The sequence below is a fragment of the Triturus cristatus genome, chromosome 2_1 (genome assembly GCF_964204655.1).
Source record: "Triturus cristatus chromosome 2_1, aTriCri1.1, whole genome shotgun sequence".
NCBI classification, from domain to species: Eukaryota; Metazoa; Chordata; class Amphibia; order Caudata; family Salamandridae; genus Triturus; species Triturus cristatus.
In genome coordinates, this window is record NC_140581.1 from 864,934,624 (window position 1) to 864,949,936 (window position 15,313).

A 15,313-nucleotide genomic window follows, 5' to 3' on the forward strand; every position below is an offset into this window, starting at 1 on the left:
AATGCATTTGGGGTGCGTCCAATTAAAACCGCATCGTCTGTGTATAAAAGCACCAGAAGAGTTTTACCTTTAATTCTGGGAACATCGTTGGTAAGTACAATCAATGATTTAAACAGATCGTTAATATAAATGGTAAAGAGGAGAGGGGCTAAAACGCACCCTTGTCTGACCCCTCTACCAACATTGATGTCATTGGACACCTCACCCCCGCTGCCAATCCTGACCCATGTATTCAAGTTGGAGTGCAAATAGGCCAAAAAGTGTACAAGGGCCTCGTCCAAACCGTATGCTAGGAGGATGGACAATAGGCAGGATCTGTTAGCAAAATCGAAGGCACACGTTAGTCCATGAAAGCTAGATAAAGTGGCGAGTGCTGTGCTATATTATATTTACCAATGATCAGATTAAGATTCAAACACTGCTCATGTGTGCCTACTTTACTTATAAAACCTAATTGACAGTACTCTAAAATATGATTGTCCTCAGCCCACGTTAAAATGTTATTATATAAAACTCTTCCTAAAATTTTAAGGGTCTTGTCTATTAGGGAGATCGGCCTATAGCAGCATGGTTGTGTACGGTCTCCCTTTTCAAAAAATTGGGACAATAATACTAGTGGACCATGATTTTGGCAATGGAGCATTGGTTATGTGATTAAAAATGTTTAACAACAAAGGGGCCCAAAAATCTGGTTTGTATTTAATGAGGTAGATGAGTAACCCATCGGGCCAGGGGCTTTATTGTCCAAGTTCTGATATATGGCCTCCTCAACCTCTGTTATCAATATTGGAACCCTCGATGGAATCCTGTTCTTAAAGGGATCGAACTCCTGAGCGGGAGCTGATAGATTGTGGAACAGTGACTTTCCTAATTTGCACTGCTGATGTTGCAGCTTATGAGAGTTATCGCTGCCCCATTGTTCTTAGATTTTTAATAGCAGACCAGAATATGTTCCCATTTTTTAAACTAGCAGCATTAATAAGCGTATCCCAATGCTCATTTAATAATTCTTCCTTCGTCTTTGCAATGGCAGACTTATACTTCTGCCTTGACAACTTAAACAAAGAATTACTCCTTGGACTCTGTAGCAGGGCCTTACGTAGCTGCCTATTTGACTCTGAGCACTCGTGATTGAACCATCTAGGTTCACGGTGCACCGTAGTAGTAATAGGTTTAGACAACAGGGACTTGACAGCTCCACAGAGTTTAGAGAAGGTATTAATTACCTCAGGATGAGGGTCCTGGTCCAACAAGCAAAAATTAATGATGCTCAGATTTTCCCTGACCATTGTGCTAAATAGTTCAAAATTATTAACACCCCGTCATGCCAATCTTAAATTATCCGTAGAGGGTAATAAGTTCCTGGCTCCACATTCTACATTGGGTGTTGGGCCACGGGATAGTCTTAGCACTATTTGGATTGGGTTGTGATCCCCAAAAGTAGTGGCAATGGTTTCTGCTTTCAACAGAATGTCCTCTAGGACAGGGGAAATAAAAACATAATCAATTGTGGATGAGCAGCCCCTCCCTCTAAATGTCGGCTCCGGGGGAGCATTATCTTTTATTATGGCTGCAATCTCCATAGTATTAATTAAATTATGGTTGTTTAAGTGGTCCGCTAATTCCTTGCCCCTATGACAGTTATATCCACCACTACATGGATATTTACTTGACCATAGTTGAGGTAGTTTAACATTAAAATCGCCCTCTAGTTAAATACCAGTTGTCTTGAAACAGTCTGGATTTTTGGATGGACGTAATGAAATTAAATAAATGTATAAAATTCCCATTAGGCACAGAATAAAAATCATTGTTGTAAAAATTAATTAAGAAAAAAGAAATATCCCTTTTAAACAATCTAGCTTGGAAGTTATTGTTGTTAGTGCATATAGTTTTAATGCAGCCACTTGCGGCAATCTTAATCCAAATCGATAATCCCCCAGAGGGTCGACCATGTTTAGATGATGTAGCTAAAATGTTATGACATTCAAACCCTTCAATGAAAATTTTTGGAGTAAACCAGGTTTCTTGAAGCAGGAGAATATCCCGCTCTCTTATAAAATATAACCTAACCGGTTGGTGCAACTTTGAATGCAGTCCTGCAACATTCCAACTTAAGATACGAAGATCTGATTTAGCTACAACCTTAGGTAATACAACTGGTGGAATGGGCTCAGCTATTGAGAAAAGAGTTGGTGGACCGGTATCTAGGCCGGGGGGTTTCACAGGTGGCAGTAGTCAATCCTGGGCATCCAACCCAGACAAAGCCAAGAACCTACTTGCAGTGGTAAGTAGGGGGGTCTCGTTGGAGTGGGGCCCGTGATTTGGCTTGTAGAAATAGCCTAAAGGTAATAAACAAATATTAGTGATGTGAAAAGTTGAAGACTCAGATGCTCGTAATAAATGACCCACCAAGGAAGGTGTACGGAAGTTAATCCGATACAGTCCCCTTCAATATTCTTTGGGGAAGAACCAACCCACCCAACTGTGCGTGCCATTATGATGTCATTCATATCAGACGGTGGAACCTCTTATTTCTTGATAGCCAATCCACACATTTATTGCGTAATTGGTCCCATGACTCATTCTGATCTCTTTTTAGGGTTGTACACCGGCTAAGACCAACACATAGGGACAGGCAGCAGGTGGCAAAATCAGAACATCCTTATTTGCTTTTGGGGGATTTCTACTCTGAGTGGCTAAAGCAGTGCTGCTCAAATTACCATGCAATAAGTTCTGGTCTGAGCCATTGGGTCTGTTAGCACTGCCCGAGATAGAAATGGGCTTTGAGGTGGTGACCAAGCCTGCATTAGGTATACTACCAGGACCGCTAAGGGGTAGTTGGAAAGATCCCCTGGTTTGCACACGGTTGGTACTCAAATTACTTACAGAGACTCTAGGGGTTGGGGACCTGGTGTCACTAGTTGAAATACTTGTGGTGGCAAGAGACCTCCCCCTTCTCCCACCCCCTACATCTGCAACAATCTGTGCAGTCCCTGTTGATTGACAAGATTGACCAGAATCCCCTATAAGTGCAACCACATTCTCTAAACGATCCTGTAGTAAGGCAAATTTTATATCTAGGAGTTCATTAATCTGTTTAGTCACCCTCTCAACAGAAGCATTAATAATAACGTCCCCAAGGTTCTCAAGATCCAATGTCACATCAGTCCGAGTGCCAATTGAGCAGCTCAAATTTGCGTTAAGAGCTGTCGCAAGGGGTTCAGGGGTTCCAGAGGTGCCAGTACTTGGTGGTGGCTGTATCCAGGCAGAAAGGCAGGTTCGAGAGGGACGAGTGCGAGTTGGCGGTTTCCTTTTAGTGCAGATGGGCTTCCCGCTCTTCCTTTTTCATTTAACAGCTGGGATTATCACAGGTGTAATGATATCCGAGTCCGACTGTGCATGTGCCCGTGCCTCAACAATCTCAGGCTCACTTGCGTTTGCGGTAGGAGGTTTAGAACATTTGCGGGAGCCAGATCCCTGAGAGTGTGGCGATGGTAAGTCTTGCTCACAGATATTAGAAGCACCTCTAAATTTGACAATGTCTGCTCTCCCCTCAATGCCTAAGGACACGCGCCGTTCCATAAGTTCAATTTCATCCGAGACAATATTAACCACCCTCTCGAGCATGCTATTGATACTGTCAGTTATCGGGCGTGTAGGTGGTATCGTGGTATGCTTTCCCATTATGGCAATTCAAAAAATCAAATTCAAAGAATGAGGGGATACCGAACTAGCCTGTGGGCTTTCCAAAAGGTGAATACAGTAACACCCCGAATTCTTGGTAGATCCCAGATTCACAGGGGTGGCCCAGTCTCCTCCGGGCTTTGAAGGGCGCAGACGGGCCTGCCCTTGGCCCGGGCACTGAGGGAGCCCAAGCCCCCTTTTCAGCGCCTCCTTGTGCGAAAGAAGCACGTAGGCGCCTCCCCTGGTGCTTGGGACTGTGGAGGATGAAGTCCCCCAGATGGCGATGGCAAGCGGGAGGCCGCTGGCAGCAAATAAACAAACACAGGCTCCATTTATATAGCCATAATTAAACTTCATAGGAAGTCATCAAAAGATGTTAAGAAGCAATGTGATGGCACAGTGCTCATGTGTTGTGAATCTGTTAGGCTAACAAACAGACAAGATAAATGTAGGAATCACATGTTTTGGCTTTGACAATCAATTGTGCAAAGGCACAGTATAGACATTTGCACTCTCGATTTACATCTAAACAAAATACAGGCCAAAACGCCATTAAAAAATGTTTCAACCCCAAGGGTCAACTTAAATTGGGTCATCAGGGCTAAGGTGAAAAGGAGCGAGTGGCTTGGTGAGCCAACATGGCGGTTGCTCTTAAGTAGAGCCCCGATCCACTGGCCCACGTAATCCTCGTAATTATCCTTCTGGAACCTGGCTTCAACTGCCTTCCGACCACCTAAGCTCTGCAGCGACTAGGGGGAGGGGGGCAACTGAAGCCCCCACAGAAAGATTCACAGAGGCCCAACACCGACACCAGGGTGCAGCGCAGAGGAGGCCTACCCCAAACAGCAATCCGGCCCCTGGCAGCCTATCTGACCTTTGGCAGCGGCTTTTGAAGAGAAACGGTGACCCCCAAAGACACCGTTGCTGGAGGCTTTTTCTGAGCCTCGCCCAGTGAGCAGAAGCCAGTATTTGGCAGAGGTGGCCCCACGCAGATACTGCTTGGACTATACCGAGGCCGCACACCAGCATCAGGGCACCATGCAGAGAAGGCCTACCCCAAACAGCATCCTGGTTCCTGGCGGCCTACCTGACCCTTCGTGGTGGCTTTCTGAGGCAAGCAGTGACCCCCAGAGGCACTGGAGTGGGAAAACCATTGGGACCCTCATCCAGCAAGCACAAGCCAGGATTCGGCAGAGGCATACTGGCCAAGATACTGCTAGGAGTTGGCCCAGGGTCTCTGGATGTGAGATGGGGTGAAGGGGGGTGCTCCCTGGATAGCAACTAACACATGCTGGAAGCCTCCTAGCCCCTCAGTGACTGTCGGTAATGGGTGGAGGCAGCAGCAGCCCCCAGGTGGACTGTGACCCTGGGCCCTACAGTTCGTGGCCCACCTGCACACCGCCCTGGTGGGGTTGACGGCACCAACAGCCACGTACATTTGCTCATCCCTGATCGGGCCCTCCCCCATGATAGTAGAAGCGACCAGCAGATATCCCAAGAGACCACCCTCTGACACTAACACTCAGTCGAACAGTCAGGACCCTGCTGAGATCATGCAATGGGGGCTGGAAGCTTGCCACATCACCAGGAGGCAGAGGCAGTGGGAGCCCAGAGAGTGGGTGAGGCCTCTGCAACATTCATCGACAGCCCGTGTCCAGGAGGGGAGAGGCCCGTGACCACCCCCTAACCCCAACAACTTAGGCCATCAGCACAGGGGGTGTCTGTTGGACAGCCTGGGGTCTGCCTCCTCACCCTTACGCAGCACACCATTTACTTCAAGACCTTTTGAGGACCTTGAGCCTTGGAGTCCCCACCTGCCACTTGTCAATCTTGACAGCAGTCACCTGCCTCTTTCCAGCCAGGTGGCCTGTAAGAACCACATCAACTGGGGATGGCAACTTCCCCCTATGGATAAGGTCCACTGTCTACTACCAACTCTGCTCACCTGGCCCTCCCTGGACACTGTCGCCTCCCCCTTGTTGCAGGGATTCCGCACAAATACAGAACTATGCGCAGGGTTATAGGACCTTGGTGTATAGGGACTGGGACTTCCTACCACCGTAGTACCCTCAAGCCCAGGACCGACTAGCTATAGTGTCTCACTTGCTCTCCCACAGAGAAGCAAATGATTAAACATCCCAGAACACAACACTCCCAGATCTTTCAGGAATCGTGGTAACAAGACACACCCTTTCACTCACACTCTTGTACTTGTCCACAATAAGAGCTGACAGAGATACGAAACAGTTTAAAATATTTATTTTAACTAACGTTCCCTAACATGCAGTATACATGCCAGACAAGCAGGAAAATGCGTAGCACAAATACAGTCAGCATAGCAGCTAGTCCACATATCATGAAGGGAGATGTCATCATAGAAAGACAATGGAGAAAAGACCATGGTGCCTAATCTTCCTCCCCTTGCTGAGAATAGGTTGTATCATATAATAGAAGATCTCTGGGCTTTGTCAGCAGACCCCATACCTTAGCCTATAGATGGTAGATCTACATCATATGTACTGTCTCGCTCTTCTCTTTGGAAAGGTCCCTCTCCAAGTGTGTGTCACCGGTTCGTCCAAACAACAGCTGCATTGGTATGTTTTGTCTAAGGGCTAAGGTATGACCAGAACAAAACAACAAGGGGCATTGTTGTTCGACCTTGCACATAATTTTCAGTCAAAGTCCCAGGAACATGCAGAGAGTGAACACAGCGATGAGTTCTCATTTAAAAGCACTCATTAAAATTATTGCAAAAATAAAGACACGTAGTAACGTGCACAAAAGCAGCAGGGAAGCTGCAACGTGCTCATGCTAGCCTAGTGAAAAACAACAATGTCCCTATGGGCCACGTGACACCCTCTGTATCCCCCCTCCGGGCACTATGGGCTGCCTGAGGTCCACTGCACCTACACGAGTGCCAGTGACAGTTGATCCACAAACAACTGTACTGGAAACTTCTCTCCCTGCGAGAAGCCCGCTGCCACCAGACGACAAGCTCGACAAAGTTCTCACAGCCATCGAAAATTCCTGCATCTCCATGGAATAAAAGGTATGCTCTGGTGACTGAACTGGGCTTTCTGAGGGACGACCACTGCAAACTCTCTGGTGGAGTTTCAGAGGAAGAAAAGGAGCTCTCGACACTACAACCCCAGATAGCCACTGTCCAATGCTCACACAATGAACTCGGGAGTTGAGTGAAGATACTTGAGAAGTGGATGGAAGACTCAGAGGGACGCTGCTGCAGAAGTAACAATCACATCATAGGCCTCCTGAAGGGGCTGAAGTGCTGAGATCCACTAATGTTCTAGGACTGGTTTCGCTACTTCATACCTGCATCCAACCTCACTGGAGAGAGCCCATCGGGTCCCAATGAGACCTCCAGTTACGCAAGCACCCTGCACTCAATGCTTGCCAAACTCCTCACTTCAGGGATCGTGATGCTATCCTACGGACAGCGAGGCAAGCCGGACCGCTGAACTTGAAAGCATGTCCATCATGCTATTTCCCTACACCCCTGCAGTTCAGTGCCAACAGGCGTCATTCTTAAGCACAAAGCAGCAACTCAGTGAACTAGGCATTCAGTACTCTCTGTTGTTCCCCACCCACCTTAAATTTATAACAGAAGGGAAATCCCTTGTCTTTACAGACCCTAAAGACATCTGAGACTGACTTGATAGGCATCACACTGGGCCGCCAACTGCTCCCGTTATCAGTGAACGGGGCGACAGAAGCAAAAACGAGGCACGCGGGCCCTTCTCTGCTCTCTACAATCTCTAGGCCCCGCCCCCCTCTAGAGCAATTGATTGAGAGCCCTACAGGCAGTGGAGTCTTTGAGAGATAATGCCAGCTCGTTGCTGTTGGGATGAGTTGAGATGACGAAGCAACAGACGGGCAATGCCATGACTCACAGATGCCACCATTGATCGCATCACAAACAGCAGACATTATCAGATGACCAAGGTCACTGCAATCCCTCACAGTGTGCTACAGGCCTTTATAGGCTCTCTGTCTCTTGACCTGTTGTCTGACAGCCTTTATGTCGACCTCATTCTCTTAACAGCGATTGGGGGGAGGCAGGGCACTGACAAAGGGGAACTAATTGCCATCCCTCCGCTCCTCCTCCCCCCTCATTTCCTCCGGATAACACAACAGTTACTATCCAGGGCCAACTCACGTTTGCTCTGTCCCTCATATCTCCAAGTCAACTCCCCATTTTCGTTCATGGTTCGAAACACTACTCAGTTTTGGCATGCTGTCTTTGCAGTAGTGCTAGTTCAGTCCCTCCCTGTTTCCGCAGTTCATCATTCAGCAATCTGACCTAGGTTGTGCCCCCATTATACCCACTGCAGAAGAGGTGCTACACAGAGGCCCCCCGTAAACCTCCTCTGCCCCTGCCTGGTAGCCTCCACGGGAAGGTCTACCCACCGACTTCATGGCCCCACCTGATAAGACAAGGTTCCTTACCCTGAACATCCGAGGCAGACACACAGCAAGGAAGCGCTACTCAGTTTACTCGTACATCAAATGCCACAATGCCCCAATAATATTCCTCCAGGAAATGCACATCACATCAACAGTTACAGTGTCTGCACACACGCTGGAGGAGACTCTTCATAGCTAACATCTACTCCGCCTATGCTCGCAGGACCCTAATCTGGATTCACCCAGGAGTTCCCTTACAAGTCTTAGACACTATTGCGACTGGGATCTACAATCAGATAATCACTACAGGAGTATTCTCTCAAATCTGGAAGAAGGCAGTAGTCATTGCCCTCAAAAATCACTAATGGAGATCTAGAGGACCTAAAATCCTGCGCCTAGTGGCGGCTCCTCCACTAAGGCGAGGAACATCACCCCACTACTTTTTAGCTTGTGTTATTATCATTTTATTTTTTCCTGATGTCCAGCAGCTTTGCAGGGCAGGGCTGCCCTCACGACAGGAGCAGGGGGGGGATGGGGGGGGGGTGGTGAGCAGGCTGTAAGTGCACATAAATGTTTGGCTGGCCGTCTCAAGCCGGCCAAACGTTCATGCGCACTTTGCATGTTCTCCACGCAAGCTGCATTACAGCCTGAGTGGAGAACGTGCCCAAACACCCAGTCAGCATCTGAGCGCCGAGCCACGGCGCTCAGACCAATCACAACGCTACATTGTAGCATTGTGATTGGCTGACGGGGAGCCAGGGTGGGCTTCCTGTTATGCGCGAGCGAGGGACTACGGAGGAGAGACGCAGTGAGAAGGTAAGTTATTTTCTTTTTTTTAATTCACACCTGCTTCTCCCGAGCCCCCTCCTTGCCCCCACCCCACCCCAAATCCGTGCTGGACGCCACTGCCTGCACCCTATCTTGCTCCTTCCTACACCTGCCAATCATTTTGAAAAAATAGAAATATATTCATCAGGTTTTGGCCGAACTTATCACCACCCAGGGCCTTCTGGACCCTTCACAGAATGGTTTCCAGAGTGGTCATAGTACTGATTTGGCCATGGTTGCCACAGCAAGATGACCAAGTAGGCACGGTCATCTTGGTAACAGTAGATCTGTGAGCAGCATTTGATAGGATATCCCCATCTGGCTTGGTGCAGAGATTTCGCCAGGCACAGTTGAGAGATACAGCTCGGGATCTATTGGGTTCCTTTCTGACCAATAGGACCCAGCCTGTCAGCTGTGGTGACTTCTGGGCAGAAACATTTCTGCTCTCTCTGGGGGTTCCACAGGGGTCTTCCCTCAGCGCCACCTTGTATAATCCATACGTGAGCCCACTGGCAAAACTGGTGCGGTCATTCGGCTTCCAGGTTCTGTCCTATGCAAATCACATCCAGATCATCATCTTGATTTCGAATGATATGCTGTCAGAGGCAGAGAAATTCAAACTCTGCATGTTGGATATCAGCATCTGGATAAAGGAGAACTGTCTGACTTAAATGCCAAAAAGTCAGAGATCCTGGTCTTTGGGGGCACAACATTCAGTGTGGTCTGAGCGGTGGTGGCCAGAGATGTGTTGCCCCGTACCTATACCAGTTGTCTCCGCTAAAAACCTAGGAGTCATCTTTGACAATACTTGATACCCAGATTAAAAGGCCAGTGAGTTCATGCTTTTTCATCATCAAAATCCTGAAAAAGATGTTTCCTCTCATACCAGTGGAGCTCAGAACAGCAGTGGTTATTGCGCTAATTAGATCTCACCATGATTATTGTAATGCATCATAGTCAAACATTAATAAGTCAGCGTTCAATAAATTACAGACCATTCAAAATGCGGCAGCCCACTTGGTATTCAATGTACCTAAACGCCTTTCAGTCAGTCACGGCGTGCGCGCTCTGCACTGGCTTTTTGTTAAGAAGCAGGTGACTTCCAAACTGCTCTGTGTGGTCCACCAGGCGCTGCATCTCCTTGGGCCATTATCCCTGAGGACAGCATTTTATTAGTACTCCCCTAAGAGACAGCAGAGATCATCCACTCTATGGAAGGTGATCATTCCTAGGTTCCGGGAGACCAGATGGGAAGTCGCGCCTTTTCTGTAGCAGCGGCTAAACTGAGGAACATGCTGCCGATCCACAGCGCTAGGCCTTCTGTAAGCAATTGAAAACTTGTCTATTCTCCCTCCAGTGATTGTAGCGCTTTGCCTCAAGCACTGTAGCCTCTCTCAGCAGCTTCTTTTCCAGTGGTAGTGCTTTGACGCCTTTGGGCATAATGCGCTTTATACATTTAAATACAAGTGCCTCTTCATTGCCACCTGGTCCACCCAGCTCAAACTCACAAACACATGGCCCACTCTTTTGGACAGAGGCAGGAGGGCCAGAGGCAGCGGAACAGAAAGTTAAAGATACCAACAACATGACTCCACCAGCAGGAGACAAAACTGCGACCAGAAAGACAGCTGGTAAACACATACTCACTTAGAGATCTGCCTTCTGTATCAGAGTTGGCTCCAAACTATCTAGCCGTATGCTCACCCACTCTGAAATACCTGTGCTCAGTAGAGGGCTAGCATTTGTGTCCACATAAGAATCAAATGTGGACTATGTACCCAGCAGTCCTGTTCCTCGTTCTGACAGTAAAGCACAGTATTCTTCTTGTGCACAGTGGTTGCCTGCCCTCAGTTTGACCTAACGAAGATACGCATAGCCTGATTCCTGCCCATAGATGCTCTTGTTGTTAATACGTTTTGTAACGTAAATGTTTTATACACATGATTAGCAGCTAGAATATAACATGTGGCTCATGCTGGCCGGACTTAACCCTCGCCCCTGTAAGATATCTCACTAAAACCTGTTGGCTTTGAAAGATGCAGAAGCACACGATCAATGTATGTTTTTCCTTGTAATTCTTTTTTTTTTTCTTCTTTCCCTATCTGCTTCTGTGCCCTTGAACTTACCAACCGACAAATGCTTGCAATTTTGATGGAAAGCACATGGCTATGATCTGTAATAACTGTGTAAAACTTAATAAATAGATGTTTGAAAAAAAGCACATTATTTCTCTATTGTTTTTTTCGTGATTTTATTTTTTATATACTTTGCACCTTAAATTTTCATAATGCACATTACACAAAACTCAACAGCTTGATTTTGAAAGCCATCTCATGAATCCCACTCTTTATTGTCCATCTATATCTGTGCTTGTAAGTTGGGTCATCAATTCAATTATATGATCAAAATGATTCATTGTGTAATATTTGTTTTCTACTATAAAAATAAGATTTACACAGTGCATTGTGCGCAAAAGTGCTTCGACAGGGGAACGTCTGGTGACAATTGAAGACATATTTTTAGCACATCATTTTTTCTGACATATAATAGAATCATAAGTAGGTTAAATTTGTGTGTCTTATTGATGGGTCAGTTCGCCCTGTTTATCCAAAATACTCATTATAAATGCTATTCCCATCTGATTATTGTAGCATGTCAGTACCTGTAATATGTATCAAAAGATGCCATTGGTAAATCATGCATGTTCACTTCATCTTGTACCAAATAACAAAACGTCAATGGTTCCTACCACTGACCTGTGCATTGTATCAAACTCTCTGAGCACCAACCATGTGACATTTGCTGCCCACCACCTCCTTCCATACAATAACAGTCTAATTATTTTCTATCCTCATTTACCTATAGAGAGTGCAAGGAGCAGATGAGGTTAATTGTCCACGGACTTGAAGTTGTATACTAACCATTTTCATAAGCTAACTGAATGTAATACTTTATTCCAGTTCTCTAGCAATCACCCACATAGCTTTCGGGATCATCTGCCATTTGGGCAATTTTTGCATCTTTGCAGATATTGTAAATTAAAAAAGAAAATTCGTGAATCTGACATCCTGATTACAAGGCTCTCTTAGAAATGTTATCCCATGAAGATTATTAAACAGTCCAGAAAAAGAGATTAAAATTTTCCGCATGAATATCTGCTCAGAAATTAACAAAAAAATTACCATGGATCACCTGGTTTTTGTGAGCACCTATAGCCCCGAGAGTAACCAAAGTCAAGATGCTCATTAATAGCCACTGACATTTTGAATAAAGCACTTGAATCATGTAAAAAAACCTATGTTTGATTTTAAAAAGCGGACCATGAACGATAATAGAGGGGTCAGATCAGTTACCCGTTTACAATGCACCAACTCTTAGAGAGCAATTCGTTCACTCCTTATGACAGAGCACTTTAAATGTTGAAAGTCTAGCACTTATAAATTTACTGCGGAGTCAAACTTCTTCGAGCATGATCATGTTAACATACCCCTGAAACATCATACCAACTGCGATTCACAAAATGATTTTTATGCTCTGTGATACGCTAGTGGCAAACATTACATGGAACAATCATCGCAGAAATTGAAAACATTGATCCTACAGTACGGGAGCAGAATCATATTCCGGGGAAACTTCTTGTGGAATACTTCAAAGATGCGAAACACTCATCTCATGACATTGGTGGGCAGGTTGTGGAGCAGGTGGTGGCTAATGCACAAGGAGGCGATCCGTCTACTATTCAGTTAAATTGTGAAAGTAAATGGATGGCTCCCTGTCCGCACACATGCAAGTCCCACTTATGAACTGCTTAAATGCAGTGGAATTGCTGCAACTGTTTAAACTAGTAAAGAAAATATTGTTTGGGTTCCAACCAGCTTTCTTGAAGAGGGCTCTTTTGAATTTGAAACTTCATGCAGTTAACATCGGTGCATCTTTTTCAAAAATTTAAAATATCACATTTTTCTAAGGGAAATATTTTATCTACTGCCCCATGCATGCAATATGTGGGTGTTTCGGACACCTACCCTACTGATGGAACACCAAGATATTATGAGCAACACCAATAGCTCTAACTTTCAGTAATGCAAGACCTATTGCATTGCAAATGCTTGTTCTAAGAAAAGCTAGGATATAAAGAACTCAGATTTTTGTGCTACTCAATTTCGTATGAGTTCACTAATATTGCTAGACACTGTGTAAGGGTTTTTTCCTCTTACCACATCAAGGCATGCTCAAGCACGGGCACTGCAGCTCCTTCTTTTTGCTGGCCGGGCTCAAATGCAGCCGCCACAGCTCTTCTCATCCATGGGCTCCTGCCCACATCCGGCCTCATTTCAATGGGACAGGGCAGCGTATTAAACAGCCATTTTGTTTTGCCTTGCTTACGTGTCAGCTCAATTGAGCCCACAAGGAATTATGAGGCAGATTCCTCCAGCATGCTGTTGCTAGTACGCCGCATGTAATAAGCCTATTTTTTCTGAAACCACGGCTATCGATCGCTCTTTAGTATACATTGTATCATACAAACCAGTATTGTATGTCTGGCTATTGCTGTAAATTACACATTTGATTAATATGTTGGGTTGGCTTTATTTGGAATATTTTCACATAATCTCTGACCAATCCAAGATGGCCGAACTATTCCAAAAAGATGTCACATCTTGTTGAACACTATAAAAGGGGAGCCATTCAAGTCCAGTTGCACAATTGTTTTCCTAGATTGCTCGCTCAGTGGACTTTTCGCTTTCTCCAGTTCCTGCCTGTTTGTTTTGCTCTTCACCTTGCTGCTTGATATGACAACTGGAAGGTTTTTCTGCTCTCCAGTTTTCCCCTTCCTGCTGGATATTATTTCTGGAGCAATTCTAGAGTCCCTGTTTCGGGCCTGATTCTGTAGAAAAAAATGTCTCTTCAAGAAACGGTCTTGTGCTGATGAAATGAGGCTGAGACGTGGCCATCAGCCCACGAGAGTGAAGTGCTGTTGCGGCTGCTTGCGAGGGCGGCTTGCAAAATGCTGTGGCGCCTGCACTGGAGCGTGGCTCAATGAAGTAAGGGGAGAACCCTTCCACTCTGCCTCTTCTTAGGAGCTCTGGGTGTATGGAGGAATTTAACACAAAAAGGTTTTGACCAAGAGGGAAGCATGAACCTGAACTGCTGATTCCCATGAATGATCACAACCCTTTTAAGTACCAGGAGTCATAGATCTCCTGAACCTTTACTCAGGTTGCCCATAAACAAGTGTAGGTGAGGGTCACTTTATAACCTGAGAGGATCTACAACAGAAATAAGGTTTTACATGAAAAGGTGAAAAGAAGGATGAACCCTCCAGAAAATGGGAAAATTAAATCGTTTTCTGACAGAATTAATTTCAAAAGAGCCATAATACCTAGGAGAAAACTTTGATTAACAGATAGAACGAGGTAGGTTAATGGGCGATAACCATACCCTGTCTCCTATTTTCTAAGTAGGAGCTGGTCACCTATGCAGTTTGGCCTGTAACTTCTGTCTAGATTTAGCAACTTGCTTATTCTGGAGTAGTTTCTCTCAGACCTTATCTAACCTTTTTAAACCTTTCCAATCAAGTTTAGATTTCAGGCATCGGCGTTTCTGTCTCCAAATAGTATGGAACGGTTTGCGGATGAAATCCAGTTAAGGCAAAAAATGGAGAGATGCCGGTGGATATACGAGTTTCTGTAGGTAAACTCAGCTGCACGTAAGAGAGATTTCCAGTTGTCTTGGGTAGCAGATATGTATCACCTTAAGAACTCTTTAAGACTTCAACCTTTCAGTCTGTCCATTAGCTTGAGGGTGGAAGCCAGAAGTTAGTGTTTTTTTAATAGGAAGTTTAGGGCACAGGGATTTCTAAAATTTTGAGGACGTACTTAGGCCCATTATCAGAAATTATTTTCAAAGGCAACCCGTGGAGTCGAAATGTGTCAGAAGAGTAAATCTCAGCCATTTCTGATGCAGTTGGTAGTTTAGAAAGAGCTGAAATAAGGAGCCTCCCAGAAACAGTTTTAAAATATCAACTCTCACTTCTATGACTGGAAAATACTTGCATGATCTTGATGAGGAAGTAATTGTGCACAAAAGGAGGCAATATACACTGTCTAGATGTTTAATAATAGTGTCAGTACCTTTAAACAGCAGCTGAATGTTTTTATCAATGTTAAATGTGTTTTTGGTGGCTGAAGCGCTTCATTGGCTGAACAGCAACAGTTCTTAAAAACACTATGAAGTTAAGACAGTGGTCCTCTTTCTCAATACACCCGTCGTAGTGGGCACGAAACATTTGTGATCATAAGAGTGAAAGCACAGTCCGTTCCAATGACTGAAGAATAAACACATTTAAAATCCATGATGTGTACTCAGGAGTGAA